Here is a 23,101-nt window from a genome sequence, read left to right as displayed (position 1 = left end):
ATTTTTAGTAGAGACGGGGTTTCACCATGTCGGTCATGCTGGTCTCGAACTCCTGACCTCAGGTGATCCACCTGTCTCACCCTCCCAAAGTGCTGGGATTACAGGTATAAGCCACTGCACCCGGCTCTCCTTCATTTTTGAAGGAGAGTTTAACTGGTTATAGAATTATTGACTGACCATTGCTTTCTTTCAAAATTGAAGAAATAGTCATCTCACTCTCTCTGGCTTCCATCTTTTCTGATGAGATGCAATCATCTATACTAGGGCCATAACTTCCCCCCTTGGTTTTAGTTGCCCCTTCACTTTCATGTGCTTTCTGTCTTCCAAAAGCTTACTGAGAGCGCAGGTTCTTGGATAACCAACTCCTGTTCCTTGCTCTATGGGCTTATTCTTTATAAAATTTCTCTAACAGTCTTTTCTCCAGAGTCTCAGGAGGAAGGGAAGGCTAATCTATGAGTTAAATCACTGCCTAAATGAGATGTCCTATATATCTTGCTATGGATGATCTGATCTAAGCCTGTGAATTCCCAAGAGCTACACACCTGCCTGTGTTTTTAGACACCCAGGCTTGCCTCCCAGATACACGAAATAGGTTTTACAGAATAACTGTTAGAAAAATAGAGAAATAGTTCACGAATTGAAGAGGTAGAAAATCTTGTTATTCTTCCTAGTCTGTATATAAATAGGGATGAAGTGAATAACAAACTCTGCTATACTCAGTATTTTGAGATTTTTCTATTGAACTAGCTGAAATTATTATTATTCTTTTTTAAGACAGGGTCTCACTCTGTCGCCCAGGCTGGAGTGCAGTAGTGTGATCATGGCTGACTGCAACCTCTACTTCCCAGACTCAAGCGATCCTCCTGCCTCAGCCTCGCGAGTAGTAGCTTTCACTACTACTATAGGGACTATAGGTGCTCACCATCACACCTGGCTAATTTTTTATATTTTTTGTAGAGATGGGGGTCTCACTATGTTGCTCAGGCAGGTGTCAAATTCCTGGGCTCAAGCGATCCTCCCATGTCAGCCTCCCAAATATTGGGATTACAGGCATGAGCCACTGCAACTAGCCTGAAATTATCAATTGAAAAAAATTTCAAGCAGTGTCACAAAAGATGTATTTAAAGGTAAACATAATTATGTATCTACAATATTTATATATTTGTTAATAGGGATATTCAGATAATGAACATGTATTGATCATAAAGTCACATTATGGTGTCCAAATTGTGGTATCTGGTACTTCACTAAAAAGTGTCTGATATTTGGAGAGTCTTTGATCTTGTTGATACCACCTGTATAGCAATGCTCAGATTTCAAGTGATGTGTTTGTCTTAGAACAGAATTTTGGTAGCCAGGTCTCATCCAGGAATATGAGCTTGTTTCTACATCTGGTTGATGATGTAGGTCTTCCTGCTGTATTTCATGATTTTGTGAAGGTTGGCTCAGGAACTATAAAAAGAAAGTTTATAATGTTTGACAACTAAATAGAACCCAGGAAACAGACCTTCACAGGAACCTATATGAATATGAATACTTGCTGTTAGGTAAATGCAAACTGCTTACCTAGTGCAGTGGTTCTAAAAGCATCAGCATCACATGGAAACGAGTTAGAAATGCAGACTTCTCAGTTCCACTCTAAAACTACTGAGTGCAAACTCTAGAGGGGAGTGCCCAGCAGTTTGGGATTTTAAGAAAGTCATTCAGGTGATCTGATGGGTTTAATTAGGAATTGTTGGCCTTTCGATGAGCTTAGAAGCATCTTTGGAGTATCTTTGATTTGAGGTTGATTGAACCTATGGGAATAAGTTTCAATCAAATAAGCCACCTGTGGCTGCTTGTGGGAAAAAGGATGGGAAATATAGAAACCTTGGTTGTAAAAACCAGCTTCATCTATAGTTAACATCTTACCCATTCTTTATTATAATGTGTTTTCTGAAGAATCCAAATCAAATAGCCTATTTCTTTAAACGATGAAATAGCAGGGTTCCTGCTGAAGTGTTGTTTTCCCCCAATCTGTGATTGGTCTCCTGAGAGCCTTGGAGACTTCTCTGGGGTGTATCTGAGGTGTGAAATCACAAAGCCCGTGAAGGTAATAGTGTAGTAAACTCTGCCAGAGACAACACGTTTCTAGGTGGCTCTCACTCCTTTCCCCAGGACTAACCGTATCAGAAATGTTGAGGGGTCTGAAAAAAGAAAAGGGTTTTTTTTTTTTAAATGTTGCCTAGCTTCCTCTGGGGTGATTTGAAAAGAAAAGGAATTTTATATAGTCATGTCATTTTTTTAGGTTATAAATTCAGAGGTGAGGACATTTCAGTTTAAAAGAAATCTATTTTTGTTTAATTTTACTACATAAGGAATCATAAGCAGTGCTTTAATTCCTCAAGAAGAAAATACTACAGTGGTATTAGGAGGCTGTTTTTATAGCATTTGAGCCACATAAACCTACATACAATAAATCTTTACTCACCCCTACATGATGAGGGATGTGGGTAAAATATGTAATTGATACTAGGGAAGGCATCCTAAAGGAGAGAAAATGTGGGCTGAGGGTAGAAGTTACTGCTATCGTGCATCTGTATCAAGCCTCTGTACCTTCTGCTGAGAAGAAAACAAATCCAACCCTCAGGGAACTGGAACACAAATCTGTCACATAGAAAATGGGCAGGAAGTTAGAGATATAAATGTGATCAGGAAGACTAAATAAGAATAACGCTATTCCTTGTGTTTGCGTAGTGCTGCCACATAATTATATATGTTCTTAGCAATAACCCTGAGATGGGTAAGGCAAGATTACTGTTCCTACCTTACAGATGAAAAAGCTGACATTCAGAGAGATTAAGTGATAAAAGTGTTGGTGGTGGTGGTGGCAGCTGCCTTTTATTGAATGTTTATTCATGTATATATCCAACAAATCTATTCCTTCATGGAGCTTACATTCCAGTAGGAGAAGGCAGACAATAGACAGGACAAATAAATAAAGTATATAATGTGTTAGATGTCATAAGTCTTGTGGAGAAAAATGAAATGGGGGAGTGATTTAAATTTTAATTAGGGTGATGTGGAGGGTTTTGAAGAGAGGGGTGACATGACTGACTGAAGTTCACAGGATTACTGTAGCTGCTGTATTGAGAATAGATTGACTTACATGTTGGGGACGGAATTAGGTCTGCATATACATTCTCGGGTCATCTTTACAGTGATCCAGTAGGGTAGGTAGTAAGTCTCAGAGATATTAACAAATGTGCCTAAGATCACCAAGCTAATACGTGCCAACTCCTCTATTGAAATCTGTTTGGATTTTATAATCTTACATTTAGACTAGCATTCCTGTTTCTGTTAGGAGATAGGAGGCTAAAATGTATAAAGGGGCCATGTTCCTGATATTTGTCTTTGAGATAACAGTGAATGAAAATTTTGATTAAAAAATCAGTAAATTATTAATATCTACACAAAGGAAAACAGATTGAGTAAATAAAATTTATGTGAGCCCATTGATTTGGACCGAGTTTCTGCACTAGACCCTAATAGACCAAATCAAAATGGAGTCAGTCGTGCTACGTGCCACATAATTAAACTAAAACTTAAAACACAAACCAACAGGAAATCCACAAATGGGCCAGTTTTCTAGGAAAAAGCAAAACAAAACAGGAGATTTGCAGCATCCAGTCAGAAGGGGCCCAGTCAACCTGGCCAGCATAAGGAAGTCATTGCTTAAACTCATACAAGGAGAGTAACCAGAGGATAACCAGTCTGCTCTTTGTACTGGGCTGTTTCCCTGTTCCTGCTGCAGCTGCCTTATAAAAAGCCAATTGTCCTGCCATACCCAGTGGAGCTCCTTTCTATTTTGTAGAGTGAATATTATGTTGCCTAGTTCATGAATCATGAATAAAAGCCAATTAAATATTTAAAACTCTATGTGTTTAAATTTTATTATTTAATAGGTCTTTATTGTTCAGAAACTATATGTGTGGTCCTTAAGAGCACAAACTCTGGAGCTGAACTGTGGGAATTCAAATTCCAGTTCTCATGCTTAGTAACTGTGTAACTTTAGGCAAATTATTTGACTTCTCTTTGTCTTAGTTTCCTCATCTATAAACAGAAATAATATACAGAACTGAATACATGCTTACTATACAATCAGCAGTTGTGCTACTTGGTATTTACTCAGATGAACAGAAAACTTAGGTCTACACAGAAATCTGCGCATGAATGTGTATTCATCCTTGCTTAAACTTGGAAGCAACCAAGATGTGCTTCAATAGGTGAATGGATAAACTGTGATATATCCAAACTATGGAATATTATTCAGTGCTATAAAGAAACAAGCTATTAAGCCATGAAAAGATATGGAGGGACCTTAAATGAACATTATCCAATGAAAGAAGCCAGTCTGAAAAGGCTACCTACTCTGTGATTCCAACCTTGTGACATTCTGGAAAAGACAAAACCATGGAGACAGTAAAAAGATCAGTGGTTCCAACATAGCACATGTATACCTATGTATCAAACCTGCAGGTTGTGCACGTGAACCCTAGAACTTAAAGTATAAAAACAAAAAAAAGCAGTGGTTCCCAGGGTTTCAAGGAGAGGGACAGATTAATAGTTGGAGCACAGAGGATTTTTAGAGCAGTGAAACCACTCTGCATGATACTATAGTGTCATTATACCTTTTCTAAACCTACAGAATGCACAACACAGAGTGAGCCCTAATGTTAACTATGGACTTTGGGTGATAATTGTGTGTCAATGTAAGCTGATTGTAACAAACTTACCACTCTATGGGGGAGTCTGTTGGGGGATGGGTATATGGGAAGCTTTTGTACCTTCTGCCCAGTTTTGCTGTGATTCCAAAACTGCTCTAACAAACAAAGTCTATTTTAAAAACAAATGGGAATGTAGCAGGACGAGCCACAGACAAAACTCCTCAGACACCGAGTTAAAAAAGGAAGGGGTTTATTTGGCCAGGGGGCATCGGCAAGACTTCTGTTTAAAGAGCCGAGCTCCTCAAGTGAGCAATTCCTGTCTCTTTTAAGGGCTCACAACTCTAAGGGGGTGCATGTGAGAGGGTTGTGATTGATTAAGCAAGCAGGGGGTATGTGACTGGGGGCTGCATGCCCCGGTAATTAGATCGGAACAAAACAAGATAGAGATTTTCACAGTGCATTTCTATACAACGTCTGTAATCTACAGGTAACAGAACCAATTAGGTCAGGGGTCGATCTTTAACTACCAGGCCCAGGGTGCTGTGCTGGGCTGTCTGCCTGTGGATTTCATTTCTGCCTTTTAGTTTTTACTTTTTCTTTCTTTGGAGACAGAAATTGGGCATAAGATGATATGAGAGGTGGTCTCCTCCCTTATTCCCCCCTTTTGAGACTCTCACTCATTTTATTAGTGGGAGTTCTCACTTTCATTTTCACTACCCATGTCTTCTTGCAAGACAGATCAATAGTGATTCATATAGTACACTTGTGCTGAAGCATTTTGGTGAACTAAGGTAGCGATGAAGCTTTTTATCATTCGAAGAAGTGCAGGTACCAAACAAGGGAGCAGTAAGTAGGTTCCTATTAGTATTATAACTCTTATTATAAGAGTTTTAAATCCTCCTAGCACTGGGAGCCATTTTCTAAACATGGCCCTAGGATCAGATCTATGCCACACTTGCACGGGCACATGTGCTAGTTTTGTCATATCTCTAACCGTGTCTTCAACTACTTGCCCTTGATTATCTATGTGTAGGCAGCAATTAGTAAGGTTAAATTTCCTACTGATCTCTCCTTCAGCTGCTAGCAAGTAGTCAAGAGCTAATCTATTTTGATAGATAGCATTTCTCATCTGAGTTTCTTGCCGGGCCAGAATAGTCAAGGCTCTGCTGGTTTTATTAGTGATTATTTTGAAGACAGCTTGTAACTATATGATTCGGTTGATCAGGTAAATGGGGGTCCAGTATCCCCATGAGCCGTCTTGTGCCTAAGTAGCAGGCCTATAATATTGTATGATTCTCTCGGGGCCATTTATCATTTTTTCAATTTCTTATAGCTATGCTTCTCTTTTCGCGGGAAGCATAGACAGGGAAGCCCAGGAGTTCGCCTGTTTTTATGGGCAGTAGGAAGAAAGATGGTTTAATAGTGCCAATAACACAACTGCCTGCCCACTGATCAGGTAATTTGGCATAAGCTCTATGCCCACATATCCAGTATAATCCAGTGGGGACTGTCCAGTCCCGGTGGGACTCCAGGTGGGTTCACACAGTTTGCAACTTTGGGAATTTATTAAATGGATTCCTCTCTGTGTGATTTGAACTCCACCAAGTGACTGTTTCTGTGGTACCATTATACAGTTTCTGTCTCAGACAACTAAGTCATCCTACGGAGTGAGTGAATTCTTTTTCTTCTCTAGCTATGCAATATTGTCCTATAATTGAGGCTTTTAGGACCCAGAAATTATCAGGGTGATTCTTTTGAGCCGGGAATTCATCAGGAACTGGGTCTGTAGGTACTAATTCCCAGGCTTCCTATGGCCACTGATCTCTTATTACAGTTCCTCCACATACATAACATGAAGTGACATTGAGAGACTGTGCTACATGCTTGGCTAATTGCAAAAACAAATTTCTTGTTTTTCCTGGAATTTCTGATACTGGCACATTTAGTTCATCATAGAGAGTTTGGAACACTGGCTTAGGAGAGTGTTTGTAAACTTCTCCTCAAACCAAGATATTTACTCAAGGATCCAATCTGGCCCCATCGATTCCTAAGGTCACACACTCCTCTTTTTTCCAGCGAAGATCAAAAGGATTGGTTATTACCAGCTCTAAGGGGTTACATTGACCCTTAGTACAGGAAGGGCCATTTTTTCCTTTCCAAAGGCGGACTGGATCCTTCTCATCATTTGTTTTTTCCAAGTGGCCTAAATGACACAAGACCAGTATTTACATTTATTTCCACACAGTCCTAATTTATGACAGATGTACTTATTTTCTGCCATATAGCCTCTTTTCTAGTTAAGAGAACTACACCTTATTCCTAACTTATTACTATTAATGACAGCACAGACATCAAATTTTAAGGTGACTTGTTTGGGCACCCTTTTTTTTTTCTATTTTAGCTAACACTTTACTCGTATCATTTATGAGCCCCTATCAGTCTTCAGTTCTTAATCTTGTTTTAAAAAACTGTGGTCATGGGAGACTCAGATGTGTCATAACACACATCAGGTTGGTCATTTCCTGGGCTACATACCTTGTATAGAATAACATTATACAAACATTCTTTTTAGAGTTCCAGTACACTTACAATAACTGTAAAATAATAGGACCTTAGCAACCTTTGGTCCTACCTCAGTGACTTGATGTATACACTGGGAACAATCCTCAGTCTGAGGAAGGTCAGTTGAAGTCCTTACTGTATAAGTCCAAATTGTCTGAGGAAGGTCAGTTGAAGTCCTTACTGTACAAGTCCAAATTTTAAGGAAAATGAGTCCCGCAATGAGTTTCCTCATGCTTTGGCCATGTGTGGACCAGTCAGCTTCCGGGTGTGACTGGAGCAGGGCTTGTTGTCTTCTTCAGAGTCACTCGGCAGGGGTTGGCGAAGCTGCTCCTGTCCACGTACCGCTCACAGTCTACTGATGTTTAAGGATGGTCTCGGAGGTTGGGCCTGCTAGAATAAACTGAATCCAACACCCCTACACAGTTACGTTCAACTGGGCTCTCTGATACTGGGAGCAAGTGGTGAGGTTTAGGGTGTTGCAAACTTCAATGGTTATATGGGAATTTTCACATATCAAGGTTTGGTACTTGGTTAATCTAGCATTTGTTAACCAATGATGTCCTTTGGTATTTATTAAAGTTACCACAGCATGGGGGGCGCTTTATATTCAGGTTTTGCCTAAGGGTTAGTTTATCTGCTTCTTGCGCTAACAGGGCCTTTGCTGCTAGGGCCCTTAGACCTGGGGGCCAGCCTTTGGAAACCTTGTCTAGTTGTTTTGAGAGATAGGCCACTGGCATTGGCCAGGACCCCACAGTCTAGGTTAAAACTCCAACTGCCATTTTTTCTCTTTCTGACACACAGAGTGTAAAGAGTTTTGCCAGGTCAGGTAGCCTCAGGGCTGGGGCTGACGTGAGTTTTTCTTTTAACTCATGAAAAGCTCGTTGCTGTTGGTTGTAATAGATGTAGTTTATCTAATCTACATTTTTATTAACTGTCACCTACTAAAATATTGACTCCAATCCTGCAGCTATTTGATGCTTTAAATTGATCTGGTATTCCTCGTGGGACTCCAATTGCATCTAAATAGACATGAGAGTTGAAAGACCCATAAGGGGCTTCTCTCACTTTATGATGTCTTATTATTATTTTTTCCTTCTGGTTGATGAAATGCCAGGGTGAAAGGGATAGCCAATTGGACATAAAGCACAAGTGCCACTCCAGTTATTCGGCAAAGTGCCCAGTAAAGGTCCACCACAATACCACCACACATCCGCTCGGGGTTGAACAAGGGCTGACTGATTGATAAGCTCTTGAAAATTCCTAAGCTCACTGCATTCTTTCAGGTCTCCAAGGAATGCTAAGTTTCCTCTCTGTCGTGAGAGACACGAAGTGAACTTAGTGTTGGGAGACAGAATCTGGATGGCCCTCGGGCTGAACCACAGGGTGCCGGACTTTGGGGTATAGCAGAGAGAGAGTTTGGCATGACTTATTACTCCAGGCTGTAGAATCCTGGAAAAGAGCTACCATGCAGCCTATGCCTGGTTGACTGGAGGACCACCTTAGTAGAAGGGGGAAAATCTGGGCCTCTGGCCTGCCATGTGCACAAGCATAACAATTGCTTTTGTTTAATGTGCAGATGGAATATTTGATCCATTTTAACCAGGCATTTGCATCCTGGTATCCTGTCTTAATTGCTAAAGTTTGTTTTAAGTCATTAACTTCTATGATCCTCTAGTAAAATGAATGTATGGTTTTAGGGAAATTACAAACACTGGCTGGGGCAGCCCATCCTTGCTCTTTAGTAGTCCACGGAATGTTGGACCAGTGAAAGCTCTATATCGGGGGGGGGCAACACTCCTGGTTGGCACTGGGGTCTTTATCGAAATCTCGCTGGATTAAATGGTCCTAGTTTACTAATGCCTCGTCTGAGGAGAGTCAGGAGGGACAGAAGTACTTTTCTGAAGTAGAAAGCTGTCTTTGACTTGGCAAGTCCTCACAGGGTATAACAAGGCAAGCATTAAATGCAATAGTTTGAGGTGAAATTGACTTGGTTATATTAATAACTAGATGGTCAGCAATAGAATGAGGAAAGAAGAAAGAGTAATAGAATAGATTAAAAGAGTTAAATTTTTCCTAGCTTTAGTTTGGTAGGGTTTTCCCCTGGGACTATGGCCCACGACTCTGGAGGGAGTGGCACTTTCTTGACTCGGGTGTGATGAGTCCATTCTTTTTTGCCGTACGAACAGCAGTCTTGGTGGTTAGCAGCACAAGGTAGGATCCTTCCCAGGCTGGCTCGAGTTTTTCTTCTTTCCACCTTTCGATGAGAACGTGATCTTCAGACTGGTGCTGGTTTACTGGAAATTCTAGGGGTGGTACTTAGACTTTCAGTTTTTTTGTTTGTTTGTTTTTTGTTGTTGTTGTTTTTGCGAGAAAGGAAAGTGGAAGATAAACCAAGTATATAATTTTTAAGAAATTGACCTTTTGTTTTAAATGTGGGAACCTTGGCAGTGGACTTTATAGTCCTTAAGTGCCTTTTTACTGAGAAATTTCCTTTAGCACCTATTTTTATTAGTTTTTAAACCAAAGAAAGCCAAATACCATTTTACATTTAACAATGCTTCTCGTAAGATTTTTATACCAGATAAGCTAAATGTTATCTTTATATTAGTGTGTTATTAATATTAAACCTTATTTTAATAAAACCTTGTAGACATATTTATTTAATTTTTAATGTTTGACCATAAGGTACGATTTTATAGACTCTTTTTAACCTTCTATAATTTTTGCTAAAGAGCAGGTTGGTGCTTTAAGAAAAACCTGTTATGCTTTTACTTTAATATCCAGTTCACAGAAAAACTGGATGATACTTCTTTAACTTTAGCTGATATGTTGACACACAGAATGTTCTTTACAATTAACATTTTAAAACTTGCTTAAACCTTCAAAACAATAATTTTTTTAACTTTTTAATGTAGGTAAAAATGTACATTCTTATGCCTCCTTATAATCCTTTTACCAAAGGTATATTTTGCTTTTCTTATACACCTTGCACATAAACTGATTTTTTTTTTCAGTAGTTTTACATTCAGGAGGCCTAGTTACATTTAAATTATACAACATTTTTTGCATAAATTCTTTTTTTAACACACTTTTTTTATAACCTTTTTTTTCTTTCACGACTTTTACAGGCAATTTTTCGACATGCCTTAACTTTCTGACTTATTACAAACATTTGCTTTCTTTAAACAACCAGTTAATTTATTTCAGGACAAGAATTTACCATATAACACTCTTTTTGTATAAATTCAGCCCCCCCCTTTTTTTTGCCTTTTTCTTTCAAAGATGATAACCATTCTTTTCCAAAGTGAACTTTTTTTTATGTCTGTGAACTAGACTAAGGCCACAAGAATAGAAGTTACTATAATACACGTTACACTGTTAACTTTTAGCAAACTTTAGTTTTGTTGAAAACCTTGTAAGTATGGGATTTTAATTATCCTTTGCTATTAATAAGACCTTGTTTTGTCCAAATTAGAATTGGTATGATGGCTTTTAAAGGAATAGGGTATACTTTTTTTTTCTTAACTACTTGTATATTTCTCTTTCTTTCTTTCTCTCTTTGACGTTGTCTCTCTCTCTTAGACTTTCCTTTTGCCTCTGTCTCTTCCTGTCTCTCTCTGCCTCTGTCTTTCCTTGCCTCTGCCAGCCGCTTATGCTGCTGTTCTTTCAACCACTGTGTGTTGGGGGCGGGGGGTATAGAACCAGCTGTAACCAAGTGTCTATGTACAGGAACTGGTCTGGGTTCCCTGGCTCACATGTTACCTTGTGCTATACCTTTGAAACAAGGGACCCGTTTGGAGTGGGCAAGTTCCAAAGACTAGTCTTACCAAGTTTTAGATGTCCAGACTCCAAGTGCGCGTTCCTTCCCAGTGTTCAGCCACTGCGTTGATCCTCCATGGGGGCCTGCCACACACTGCTTTGGCAAGGCGTCCCACTGGGACAAATGCCTACCCGGGAGCGCTCTCAGAATCCGCGTCGCTGGGGCTGGTCGGAGTCCCCGCAGGGATATTCCACAGGGCAGGCTTGAGCCGCCTTGACCATCCACCATTCACCTCGCTTCCCGGTCAGGGAACCAAGAAATGTAGCAGGACAAGCCACAGACAAAACTCCTCAGAAACCGAGTTAAAGAAGGAAGGGGTTTATTCGACCGGGGGCATCAGCAAGACTTCTGTCTCAAGAGCCGAGCTCCTCAAGTGAGCAATTCCTGTCCCATTTAAGGGCTCACAGCTCTAAGGGGGTGCATGTGAGAGGGTAGTGATTGATTGAGCAAGCAGTGGGTACGTGACTGGAAGCTGCATGCACGGGTAATTAGATCGGAACAAAACGAGATAGGGATTTTCACAGTGCATTTCTATACAATGCCTGTAATCTATAGATAACAGAACCAGTTAGGTCAGGGGTCGATCTTTACCAGGCCCAGGGTGCGGCGCTGGGCTATCTGCCTGTGGATTTCATTTCTGCCTTTTAGTTTTTACTTCTTTCTTTGGAGGCAGAAATTGGGCATAAGACGATATGAGGGGTGGTCTCCTACCTTAAGAGTACTAGTGGTAGTCAGTAATGTGTAGTGAGGATTAGATGAGCTAAGATTATATAAAGCACTTGGAACAGTACCTGGCATGGCGTAAGCTTATGTGATTTAGTTGTTATATTATTAATGAGCATAAAAATATTTATATGGCTTTTATACGTTCCCTCATGTAGTTGGGCTTCCACTCCTATTTTTTGCCACGTAAGCTTAAGTTTTTCAACCTCAAATTCTTCTGCTACGATTGCTGTCTAGAATCTAATCACATTGACAATATTTATTTAAGTGTGGGCAGAAGGCCTCCTACATCAGAATGACCTGGGGTGTGAATTGATAATACAGATTATTACACTCCTCCAGATCTGCATTTCCACAAGCACCCTGTGTAATCCTGGTGCATTCCAGAGTTACAGAGCTAGTGCTGTGAAAGTCTGGGAAGGATTATACCACTTCTGACTTCCCAGGCACTGCTTAATGTATTTCCCCACAAATTTGTCCAAAAAATACACATGTAGATTTTGGCAGAGCACCATGTGTCTGAGAAATAGAAAGGAAAGTAGTGACCTAAGAATTCTTCAGTCCATCTCAGAACCTAGTCTCTTGTGAAATGACTTCTATGAAGTAGAACATTCTTTGTGTTCTACTTTTCTTAACAGTGTGAGTAATAGTCCGTTCCTGCACTTACGTTTTAAGTATTCGGTACTAATTAGTGAGTGTGTGGCTAATTCTAAACAGGTGAGTCATTTGGGTGCTTTTAGGAATAAAAAGAAACTGTAGGACTGAGAAAAATATCTGTCATTGACAACAGGAAATAGAAATAAATAATATGTGATTTTGCAGTGAAATGACAGGGTTATTATTCAAACCCTTCTCTCCTGAGTCTACAGCCAGGCATATAATATAAGTTCAGTTGTGAGTGAAAATAATGTTTTTTAAGTCACAGGAGCTTGGCCATTACTGACATTTTGTTTCTTTTTTGTTTTTGAGGCTAGAGTGCAGAGACGCGATCACAGCTCACCGAGGTTGCAGCCTCAACTTCCTGGGTTCAGGTGATCCTCCCACCTCAGCCTCCCAAGTAGCCAGGACTACAGACATGTGCTACCATGCCTGGCTAATTTTTTTTTTTTTTTTTAATTTTTTTGTAGAGACAGGGTTTTGCGGTCTTCCCCAGGCTGGTTTTAAACTCCTGGGCTCAACTGATCTGCCCACCTCAGCTTCCCAAAGTGCTGGGATTACAGGTATGAACCACTGCACGCAGCCCATTACTATTAACAGGACTGTTGGACAGGTGTTAATAGAATGCTTTACACATTCTTGTAAAGATAGGAGAGAAATGAAGTGAGTACAGACTAAGAAGGGAAAAAGCAAAAAGATATTGCGGATACTGGTTTGCAAATTAAGATAACAAATATTTATTGAATACTTAAAAACCAGGTGTTGTGGTAGGAACACACACACACACCTCTTTCTTCATCCTCACAACAACCAAGAAGAGTAAATATTATAGTCCTCATTTTATAGAAGAAATTGAAGCTCAGAATGGTTCATATAACTGACAGTGAACAGAGTCAAGACTTAAACACAGAACTTCTGATTCTAAAATATAGTTTAACATACTTGACATATAATTTTCGATCAGCAATTATATACAGTTGGACTATAAATGAATGTTTTTGTGCATAGGTAATGCATATTGGACACTATTTCACAGTTCCCCTGAATTTGTTATTTGAAGATGGCCAGAGGGGATTTTTACTTCCAACCAAGATGAAACAAGAGAAATTAGATATTTATTAATACCCTTCTGCCTAAAACAATGAGAAAACTGGACAGCATATATAAAAAATGTCTTTTGGATTTTGGAAAGAAAGCACCTGAAGACCTGGATCTCTGAGAGAAGAGAAAGCAGCACAGTGAGTTTACCATTGCACCAACTGTCTCCCTGGGGGCAGTTTCCAAGGCTTCAGTGCAGACTAAGACAGAGCTTTCCCAGAGGTGTGCAGAGAGCAGAGTTCAGTGTGGCCAAGGTGGCTAGAATTTACAGAGTCAGGTCCTGGAGACGTGAGAGCAGCACAGGAAGGTGCAGAGGGCCCTCAAGGCTTTGCTGACCCAAGGTGTTTGGTTGAGTACCGATCTGCACAAACTCCTCTTTGGAGCAGGAATCCAAAGATCTTAGAAGAACAATATCTTCAAAAAGCAAGTAGGTAGTATGATTATGATAGTATGATTAAGAAAGAAGCTGAAAGATTGTAGGGCTGTGGTGAAGATATATATTACTTTAGTCAGTAAGAAAAAAAACTATTGGGCCAGACGTGGTAGCTCATGCCTGTAATCCCAACACTTTGGGAGGCTGACGCGGGCGGATGACTTAAAGTCAGGAGTTTGCGACCAGTCTGGCCAACATGGTGAAATCCCATCTTTACTGAAAAAAAAAAAATACAAAAATTAGCTGGGTGTAGTGTCAGGCACCTGTAATCCCAGCTACTCGGAGGGCTGAGGTAGGAGAATTGCTTGAACCTGGAGGCGGAAGTTGCAGTGAGCCAAGATTGTGCCACTGTACTCCACCCTGGGGGACAGAGCAAGACTCCATCTCAAAAAACAAACAAGCTATTAAAAACCCGGGACATTTTGGGAGGCCAAGGCTGATGAATCACCTGAGGTCAGGAGTTCGAGACCAGCCTGGCCAACATGGCAAAGCCCCATCTCTACAAAAATCCAAAAAAAAAAAAAAAATTAGCTGGTCATGTTATCACATGCCTGTAGTCCCAGCTACTCAGGAGGCTGAGGTAGGAGAATCACTTGAACCCAGGAGGTAGAAGTTGCAGTGAGCCAAGACTGTGCTATTGCACTCCAGCCTGGTCAATAGAATGAGACTCTGTCTCATAAACAAACAAAAACCCCAGGGAAATCTATATAAGAAACATACTGTCCAAATTTACAACAAAACCGAATATGCTTTTATTTTAAGCAACTGATGGAGTGAAAGAAAAGATAATCCATTTGACATTTATGCTTGCAATGTCTTACTTTAAGCATCATATAATTTGGTGATACAAGATGGTTAAAAAAACAAAAGTATGTGTGCAGAGATTATATGTGTATATGTATTATATATGATAGCGTGTCCGGAATTGGTGGGCTCTTGGTCTCGCTGAGCTCAAGAATGAAGACGCGGACCCTCGCAGTGAGTGTTACAGTTCTTAAAGATGGTGTGTCCAGAGTTTGTTCCTTCTGATGTTCAAATGTGTCCAGAGTTTCTTCCTTCTGGTGGGTTTGTGGTCTCGCTGGCTTCAGGAGTGAAGCTGCAGACCTTCACAGTGAGTGTTACAGCTCTTAAAGGCGGTGCGTCTGGAGTTGTTTGTTCCTCCCATCTGGAGTTGTTCATCCCTCCTGGTGGGTTCATGGTCTTGCTGGCTTCAGGAGTGAAGCTGCAGACCTTCGCAGTGAGTGTTACAGCTTATAAAGGCAGCGCGGACCCAAAGACTGAGCAGCAGCAGCAAGATTTATTTCAAAGAGTGAAAGAACAAAGCTTCCACAGCGTGGAAGGGGACCCGAGCAGGTTGCCACTGCTAGCTGGAGCAGCCTGCTTTTATTTCGTTATGTGACCCCACCCACATCCTGCTGATTGATCCTTTTTACGGAGAGCTGATTGGTCCATTTTGCAGAGAGCTGATTGGTCCGTTTTGACAGAGTGCTGATTGGTGCGTTAACAGTCCCTGAGCTAGACACAAGAGTGCTGATTGGTGTATTTACAATCTTTTAGCTAGACACAAAAGTTCTCCAAGTCCCAACTAGATTAACTAGACACAGAGCACTGATTGGTGCATTTACGAACCTTGAGCTAGGCACAGGGTGCTGATTGGTGCATTCACAATCCTTGAGCTAGACACAAAGTGCTGATTGGTGCATTTACAATTCTCCAGCTAGACATAAAAGTTCTCTAAGTCCCCACCAGATTAGCTAGGTACAGAGTGCTGATTGGTGTATCCACAAACCCCAAGCTAGACACAGAGTGCTGATTGGTGCATATACAATCCTCCAGCTAGACATAAAAGTTCTCCAAGTCCCCACCTGACCCAGGAGCCCAGCTGGCTTCCCCTAGTGGATGCCACACGGGGACTGCGGGTGGAGCTGCCCGTCAGTCCCGCACCACGTGCCACCACTCCTCAGCCCTTGGGCAGTGGATGAGACCAGGTGCTGGGGAGCAGGGGGCGGTGCCCATCAGGGAGGCTCGGCACGGGAGCCCACCGCAGGGGAGCTCGGGCATAACAGGCTGCAGGTCCTGAGCCCTGCCCCACAGGTAGGTGGCTGAGGCCCAGCGAGAATTCGAGCATGGCGTGGGTGGGCTAGCAGTGCTGGGGGACCCGGCAGACACCCTCCAGAGCTGCTGGCCCAGGTGCTAAGCCCCTCACCGCCCAGGGCCAGCAGTGCTGGCGGGCTGCTCCAAGTGCAGGACCTGCCGAGCCTGCGCCCACCCGGAACTCACGCTGGTCCACGAGCTCAGCATGCAGCCCCAGTTCCCACCCGCGCCTCTCCCTCCACACCTCCCTGCAAGCAGAGGGAGCCGGCTTTGGCCTCGGCCAGCCCAGAGAGGGGCTCCCACAGTGTAGCGGTGGGCTGAAGGGCTCCTCAAGCATGGTCAGAGCGGACGCTGAGACCGAGGTGGCACTGAGAGCAAGCGAGGGCCACGAACACATTGTCACCTCTCAATCCTCCCTCTAAACAGGACACCCCAACTGCTGTTGGGAATTTGGCCGATGACCGCTCTAGCTACTTCCTGCTGGATAGGGGAGCTGAAGGGACCCTGCAGTTATAGTGACCTCCAGAGGGGAGCTCTCTAAGCCAGTGAAAGTGCCAGCAGGTGGGTCCAGGGGTCCTCGGTAGAAGTTGTTAGTTGAACTCATTTGGGATTCTATTTGTAAGACCACCTGTAGCTTGATGGCCTCAATTCTAGAGGAAACAAATTTGACAAGAAGGTTAAAAATACAGGGCCCAAAGGCGAGTAACAGCAAGATGGCTGCCATGGGACCTAGAAAGGGGAGAAGCCATGTTGCCCAACTCCAGAGGTTGGTATAAGAGTTTGAAAGGTGTTGTCTGATTTCAGAAGCCTTTTCCTGTAAATGCCAGGCAGCATCTTGTACTATCCCTGACTGGTTAGTGTAAAAACAACACTCTTCCACTAAGAAGGTACAGAGTCCTCCTTTCTCAGCAGTGAGGAGGTCTAGGCCTTGGTGGTCTTGGAGAGTCACTGCTGCCAAAGAGTATATTTGGGATTGTAGAGCAAGGATAGATTCTGTTATTTCTTGCAAACTGTCTGAGAAATCCTTTGAGAGCGTGTGGTAGTAGGACAGTGAAGTAGATAAACTGGCTATTCTGGTTCCTGTGGCAGTAGCAATTCCTAACCCTATAAGTAGGGATATTAGTTGTATGGCTCTGTGCTGATGGACCTGAGCTTTGAGGGGTACTGATAAGGTCTGATTTCCTGGGGCAATGTTAATGTTGGGACTTAGAAAGACTAAGGTGCAGGTGCCTGTCCATTTAGTGGGGAGGCAGATGTAGGTCGACATTCCACATAAGAAGAATATACCTTAGCTGGGTAGACAGAAATTTACCCTGGCTTTTAAAGGAATAGGGTACACTGTTTTTTCTTTACTACTTCCATCTCTCTTTCTTTCTCTTCAACTTCTCCTTTGTTTGTCTCTTTCTCTCTGACTCCCTCTTTGTCTCTTCCTCTCTTTCCTTATTTGACTTTCTGTCTCTTCCTCTTTCTCTCTTTTCCTTTCTGCTGATCTTTCCCTGCCTCTGCTAGCAGCTTATGCTCTTGTTCTCCCCTCTCCTTCCAATTTTGTTGGTTTTAGCAGTGTAAGACTGCCACCTTCTTGTGTGCTATAACTCCATAATTTCCCTGTGGTATTCATTGGGGTTTCCCCCAGAGATTAGGAACTCCCCTTTTTCCATATTGCAGCATGGCCATGTAGGATCAGACAAGCATACCTGCTATCTGTTTACACATTTACTCTTCTTCCCTTTTCCCAGTTCTAAGGCTCGGGTAAGTGCCACTAGTTCTGCTAACTGGGCACTGGTCCCTGGGGAAAGAGGCTTACTTTCAAGTAGTTACATCACTAACTATAGCATAACCTGCCCTTCATATCCCATTCTCCACAAATGAACTTCCATCAGTATATAGGTTAAGGTCAGGATTAGCTAAGGGGACTTCTAAGAGATCTTCTTGGGTGGCATAAGTCTGGACTATAATTTGTTGGCAGTCATGCTCGATTGGTTCCCCATCCTCTGGGAGAAAAGTGGCAGGGTTGAGGGCCACGCATGTGCGTATTTGAAGCACCGGTCCCTCAAGGAGTAGTGCCTGGTATCTAAGTAGGTGGTTGTCTGATAACCATAAACTTCCTTTGGCACCTGGTGTGCCATTTACATCACGAATAGTCCAGACAGTGAGGTCCTTTCCTTGTGTTATCTTGACAGCTTCTGACACTAAGATGGCCATCGCCTCAACTACCTGTAAACAGTGAGGCCAGCCTTTTGCTACTACATCAGTTTCATTACTTAGGTATGCCATTGGTTGTGGGGTTGTCCCATGAGTCTGAGTAAGGACTCCAAGAGCTATCCCTGCTCTCTGTGATGTATAAAGAGAAGTTTTGTCCTGTTGGAAGGATTAAAGTTGGAGTTTGTACTAGGACCTGCTTTAAGGTTTTGAAGGCTATTTCTGCCTCTGGTTTCCATTTTACTAGATGAGTATAGAGTGGCCTGGCTAGCTTGCTGTATCCGGGGATCCACAGTCAGCAAAAGGAACACCCACAACTGTTTTAATGTCTTAGGGTGAGGATAAGCCAGTATAGGCTGTATTCGTTCCTTGCTGAGGGCGCTGGTCCCTCTGGCTAAGATTAGGCCTAGATATTTAAACTGCTGTAGGCAAAGCTGGGCCTTCAACTTAGACACCCTGTACCCTTGATTAGCTAGAAAGTTCAAGAGATCTAGAGTAGCCTGCTGGCACAAGGCTTCTGAACTGGTAGCCAAAAGTAAATCATCCACATACTGAAGTACCAGAGTGCCTGGACTTGAGAAGTGGCCTAGATCTTGGGTCAGTGCCTGAACAAACAGATGAGGGCTGTCCCTAAACCCTTGGGGCAAGACTGTCTATGTAAGTTGGGATGTGTGGTCTGTGGGATCCTCAAAGGCAAAGAGAAACTGGGAGTCAGAGTGCAGGGGAGTACAGAAGGCACCCTTGAGGTCCAGAACCATGAACCATTCTGCTTCCTCTGGTATATGAGAGAGCAGGGTATAGGGGTTCACTCCATTTGCCTTCCCTCTTACAGAAAAGGTCAAGCTGCAGGATAGTATTGTAATTTGTACTTCCCTCAGGTGGCCATTTTTCCCCATCAGAGAGATAATATTGGGGCCAAGCCATAGTGCAGGAAAAAATGAGCCACCTCTTTTTTCAGGGTTTGTGGGTCAAATTCGTCCCAATGGCTTAGGATGCATTTCACAGGTGAGCCTGTTGATGCCTGAGTGTTTCCCATCTGAAAGACAAAACCGCCCACAGTTTTGGTTTGTGTTGTTTCTCCACCTGCCCAAGAACCCACAACGGTCCCTGGACCCTGCTGATAGGAATAGTTGCGCTCACTGATGCAGCAGCAGAAACACTAGTTCTCCTCCCAGACCACAAGGAGGATCGAGGAAGGTCAGATTTAGTGGCCCTTACTGACGCATTCTCGAAAACCCACACGCTTGCCTGTCCTCCTAGACCACAAGGAGAACCGAGAAAAATCTGATTCAGTGGCCCTTACCAACGCATTCTCGAAAACCTGTTAGAGTCCTAAGCAGTCTCCTGTTAGTATTGGGACTTTACCCCCATCCTATAAAGATGTTATGCCCCAAAAATGAAGTGGAGGACCATGCCCTGAGGGAGGGAAGGGATCTCCAGAGTTGGAAGAGTGATGCCTTTTGTCCCCACTTATATGAATAGGAAGGATACAATTTCTGAGGCTCCCCAGATCCTAGCTTCAGGAATAGCTTTTGTTAGGCCTGTTTGTCTGAGGAGGTATCCTAAAATTCCAGGTAATCCCCCCTACAACAGGGCTTTGGGCAAAAATTATGTCTTTCTGATTGGTGAGCCCGGGTGCCTAAAGAAGGTAACAGAGTCTTTGAGTTTATACTAGAAGTCATTTTTATTGGCGAAACTAGAAAAGCACCAGAGACAGGGAGTGATTTTTAAAAGCGGGACTAGCCTCAGAGAAGAGAGGTGAGAGGAACTTTGTCTGGCAGACATTAGGACCCAGGGGGCAAGAGTCAGGATAGATAGGATAGATGGGCAGTCTCGCTTGGATGACATGCCTTTGAGACCTCTGCTCATGGCCGCAGGGTCAACTAACTTGTTGTCGGGACCCCGGAGCTCAATGGCTTTCCTCTCTGTCAACCTTCGGCTCAGCCCAGAGGTATAGGAAAAGTGGAAGCTGGTTCCAGGCAAACCAACGCTCCCAACTCCAAAGACTCGGGGGTTGTTAGAGAGCCCTTTCCCAGAAAGCTTAACATTTGTGTCTTTAGTCCAGCGGCCACACTAGTCACTTTTAACTGGCCGACAGGTGCGTGGTATTTAGTCCCTGAATTCTAAGGAAAAATAGGACAGAATAGCAAGCGAAAGGGGTCCGATGGTACTCACTGCTTGGTGATAGGTGATAGTCTCACCGCTTGGCGATAGGCAATGGTCCCTTCGTGGTTGCCAAAATGTATCTGGAATTGATGGGCTCTTAGTCTCTCTGACTTCAAGAATGAAGCCGCGGCCACTTGTGGTGAATGTTACAGTTCTTAAAGATGGTGTGTCCAGAGTTTGTTCCTTCTGATGTTCAGATGTGTCCGGAGTTTCTTCCTTCTGGTGGGTTCGTGGTCTCGCTGGCTTCAGGAGTAAAGCTGCAGACCTTCACGGTGAATGTTACAGCTCATAAAGACAGCGCGGACTCAAAGAGTGAGCAGCAGCAAGATTTATTGTGAAGAGCAAAAGAACAAAGCTTCCATAGCGTGGAAGGGGACCTGAGCGGGTTGCCACTGCTGGCTCAGGCAGCCTGCTTTTATTCCTTTATCTGACCCTACCCACATCCTGCTGATTGGTCCATTTTACAGGGAGCTGATTGGTCTATTTTACAGAGAACTGATTGGTCCATTTTACAGAGAGCTGATTGGTTCATTTTGACAGTGCTGATTGGTGCATTTACATCCCTGAGCTAGACACAGAGTGCTGATTGGTGTATTTACAATCGTTTAGCTAGACACAGAAGTTCTCCAAGTCCCAACTAGATTAGCTAGACACAGCACTGATTGGTGCATTTACGAACCTTGTGCTAGGCACAGGGTGCTGCTTGGTGCATTCACAATCCTTGAGCTAGACACAAGGTGCTGATTGGTACATTTACAATTCTCCAGCTAGACATAAAAGTTCCCCAACTCCCCACCAGATTAGCTAGATACAGAGTGCTGATTGGTGCATCCACAAACCCCGAGCTAGACAGAGTGCTGGTTGGTGCATATACAATCCTCCAGCTAGACATAAAAGTTCTCCAAGTCCCCACCCAACTCAGGAGCCCAGCTGGCTTCCCCTAGTTGATGCCACGCTGGGACCACGGGCAGAGCTGCCTGTCAGTCCCGCACCACCCACCGGCACTGCTCAGCCCTTGGGCAGTGGATGGGACTGGGCGCTGGGGAGCAGGGGGCAGCACCCGTCCAGGAGGCTCGGACAGCGCGGGAGCCCACGGGGAGGGGGGTGGGGGCAGTGCTCGGGCATGGCGGGCTGCAGGTCCTGAGCCCTGCCCCACAGGGAGGTGACTGAGGCCCAGTGAGAATTCGAGCAGGGCCCAGCCAGCAGTGCTGGGGGATCTGGTGCACCCTCTGCAGCTGCTGGCCTGGGTACTAAGCCCCTCACTGCCCGTGCCGGTGGCGCCAGTGGGCCACTCTGAGTACAGGTCCTGTGGAGCCCGCACCCACCTGGAACTCACGCTGGCCCGCGAGTGTGGTGCATAGCCCTGGTTCCTTCCCATGCCTCTCCCTCTACACCTCCCTGCAAGCAGAGGGAGCCAACTGTGGCCTCGGCAAGCCCAGAGAGGGGCTCCCACAGTGCAGCAGCGGGCTGAAGGGCTCCTCAAGTATGGCCAGAGCAGATGCTGAGGCCGAGGAGATGCTGAGAGCCAGTGAGGGCCGCCAGCATGTTGTCACCTCTCAATAGTGATAACAATTGTATTTTGTCTCACATTTAGAATAAGTCTACAGACAAAGCTTGAGAAAATTATAGATTAACTGAAATTTAAAAGTTAAAAATCTTCATATAAAAATGGTATGGTTGGCAGAACTTGAAAGTGGAGGGGAAAAGCAAGTGGACAGTAGTGTAAGTTAACTAATTTACATCGAAAGAATCAAGATACTGTTTAAAAATGATAGAATAAGAGACGGTTAAAGGATATTCACCTTTAAAATTTACAAAGATAATCAGAATTTTAAATTACAGAAATAATCAGAAGACAAATATTTTGATGTATTATATAGGAGAAGGTCTGGCATGATGGAAGGTAGGGTAAATGAGCCAGTTTCCTCATCTTTAAATCAGGAATTCAGTAGTATGGTTTAAAGATGGTAGCATAAGAACCAGAGGTCTAAGTATAGTGATTATTACCCCCAGCCCCAGAATAACTAAAGTGAGAGTTTAAATGGTTTACCTCTGTGGGATAAAACTTGGCTTGGGGGGATAGAAGGTAGAGACTTTCATTTTTCATTCTGTTACCATTTATTCACTTTAAACTTTCATATATGTTTAATTATCCCTAGTGAATATCTTTTTTAGCCTCAAAATATATGGACCAGCTTTATTCTTTGACTGTTGTTGTATCCTGATGTGTCTTGAGATTGCTGAAAATGCTAAAGTGATAACAAGCCACATAAACTTTTCAGATAAGGAAGGTGACTGGTTTTGTTCTTATTTTTGATGATCATTTCACATCTGGGAACTAGGCTTCAGTTCTGGGCACTAGAATATTGATGACTATAGAGTGTGTATATAGAAAAGAGCATCCAAGCTGGTGAGGAGGTCTAGAAACATTACTTATGACAAAAGGTAAAGGGAACTGCTAATGTATCATCTGGGAAGCTATACATCAGAAGTGAGGGGAGCATGATCACTAGCTTTAGATATATGGAAGAAGGGGTGTATTGTTCTGTGTGAGCAGAAATAGGACCAGTGGGTAGAAATTACAGAGTGGTAATATTATAAAAAGCTTTCTAGCTACCAGAGCTGTGTAATGATGTCACTGTT

At 43.1% G+C, this 23,101-nt stretch overlaps 1 protein-coding gene across 5 annotated transcripts in view; it reads left to right on the top strand.

Moving 5' to 3' along the window:
* Positions 1-23,101, top strand: part of LOC105498881 (protein tyrosine phosphatase domain containing 1) — a 133,103-nt gene that overhangs the window by 15,623 nt on the left and 94,379 nt on the right. Inside the window, exon 1 of one of the 5 annotated variants that reach the window (XM_071077528.1) lies at positions 7,364-7,431. The exons of 3 other annotated variants lie outside the window; for them this stretch is intronic. The gene's annotated coding sequence lies outside the window, so the exon portion shown is untranslated. Of the gene's footprint in view, positions 1-7,363; positions 7,432-13,431; positions 13,707-23,101 lie in introns of those variants that run through there. One more of the 5 variants, XM_071077529.1, reaches the window with a different exon arrangement.

This window comes from Macaca nemestrina, chromosome 14 (genome assembly GCF_043159975.1).
Source record: "Macaca nemestrina isolate mMacNem1 chromosome 14, mMacNem.hap1, whole genome shotgun sequence".
Classification (NCBI taxonomy): Eukaryota; Metazoa; Chordata; class Mammalia; order Primates; family Cercopithecidae; genus Macaca; species Macaca nemestrina.
Note: the sequence above shows the minus strand (reverse complement) of the source record. Positions and strands in the feature narration are given on the sequence as shown.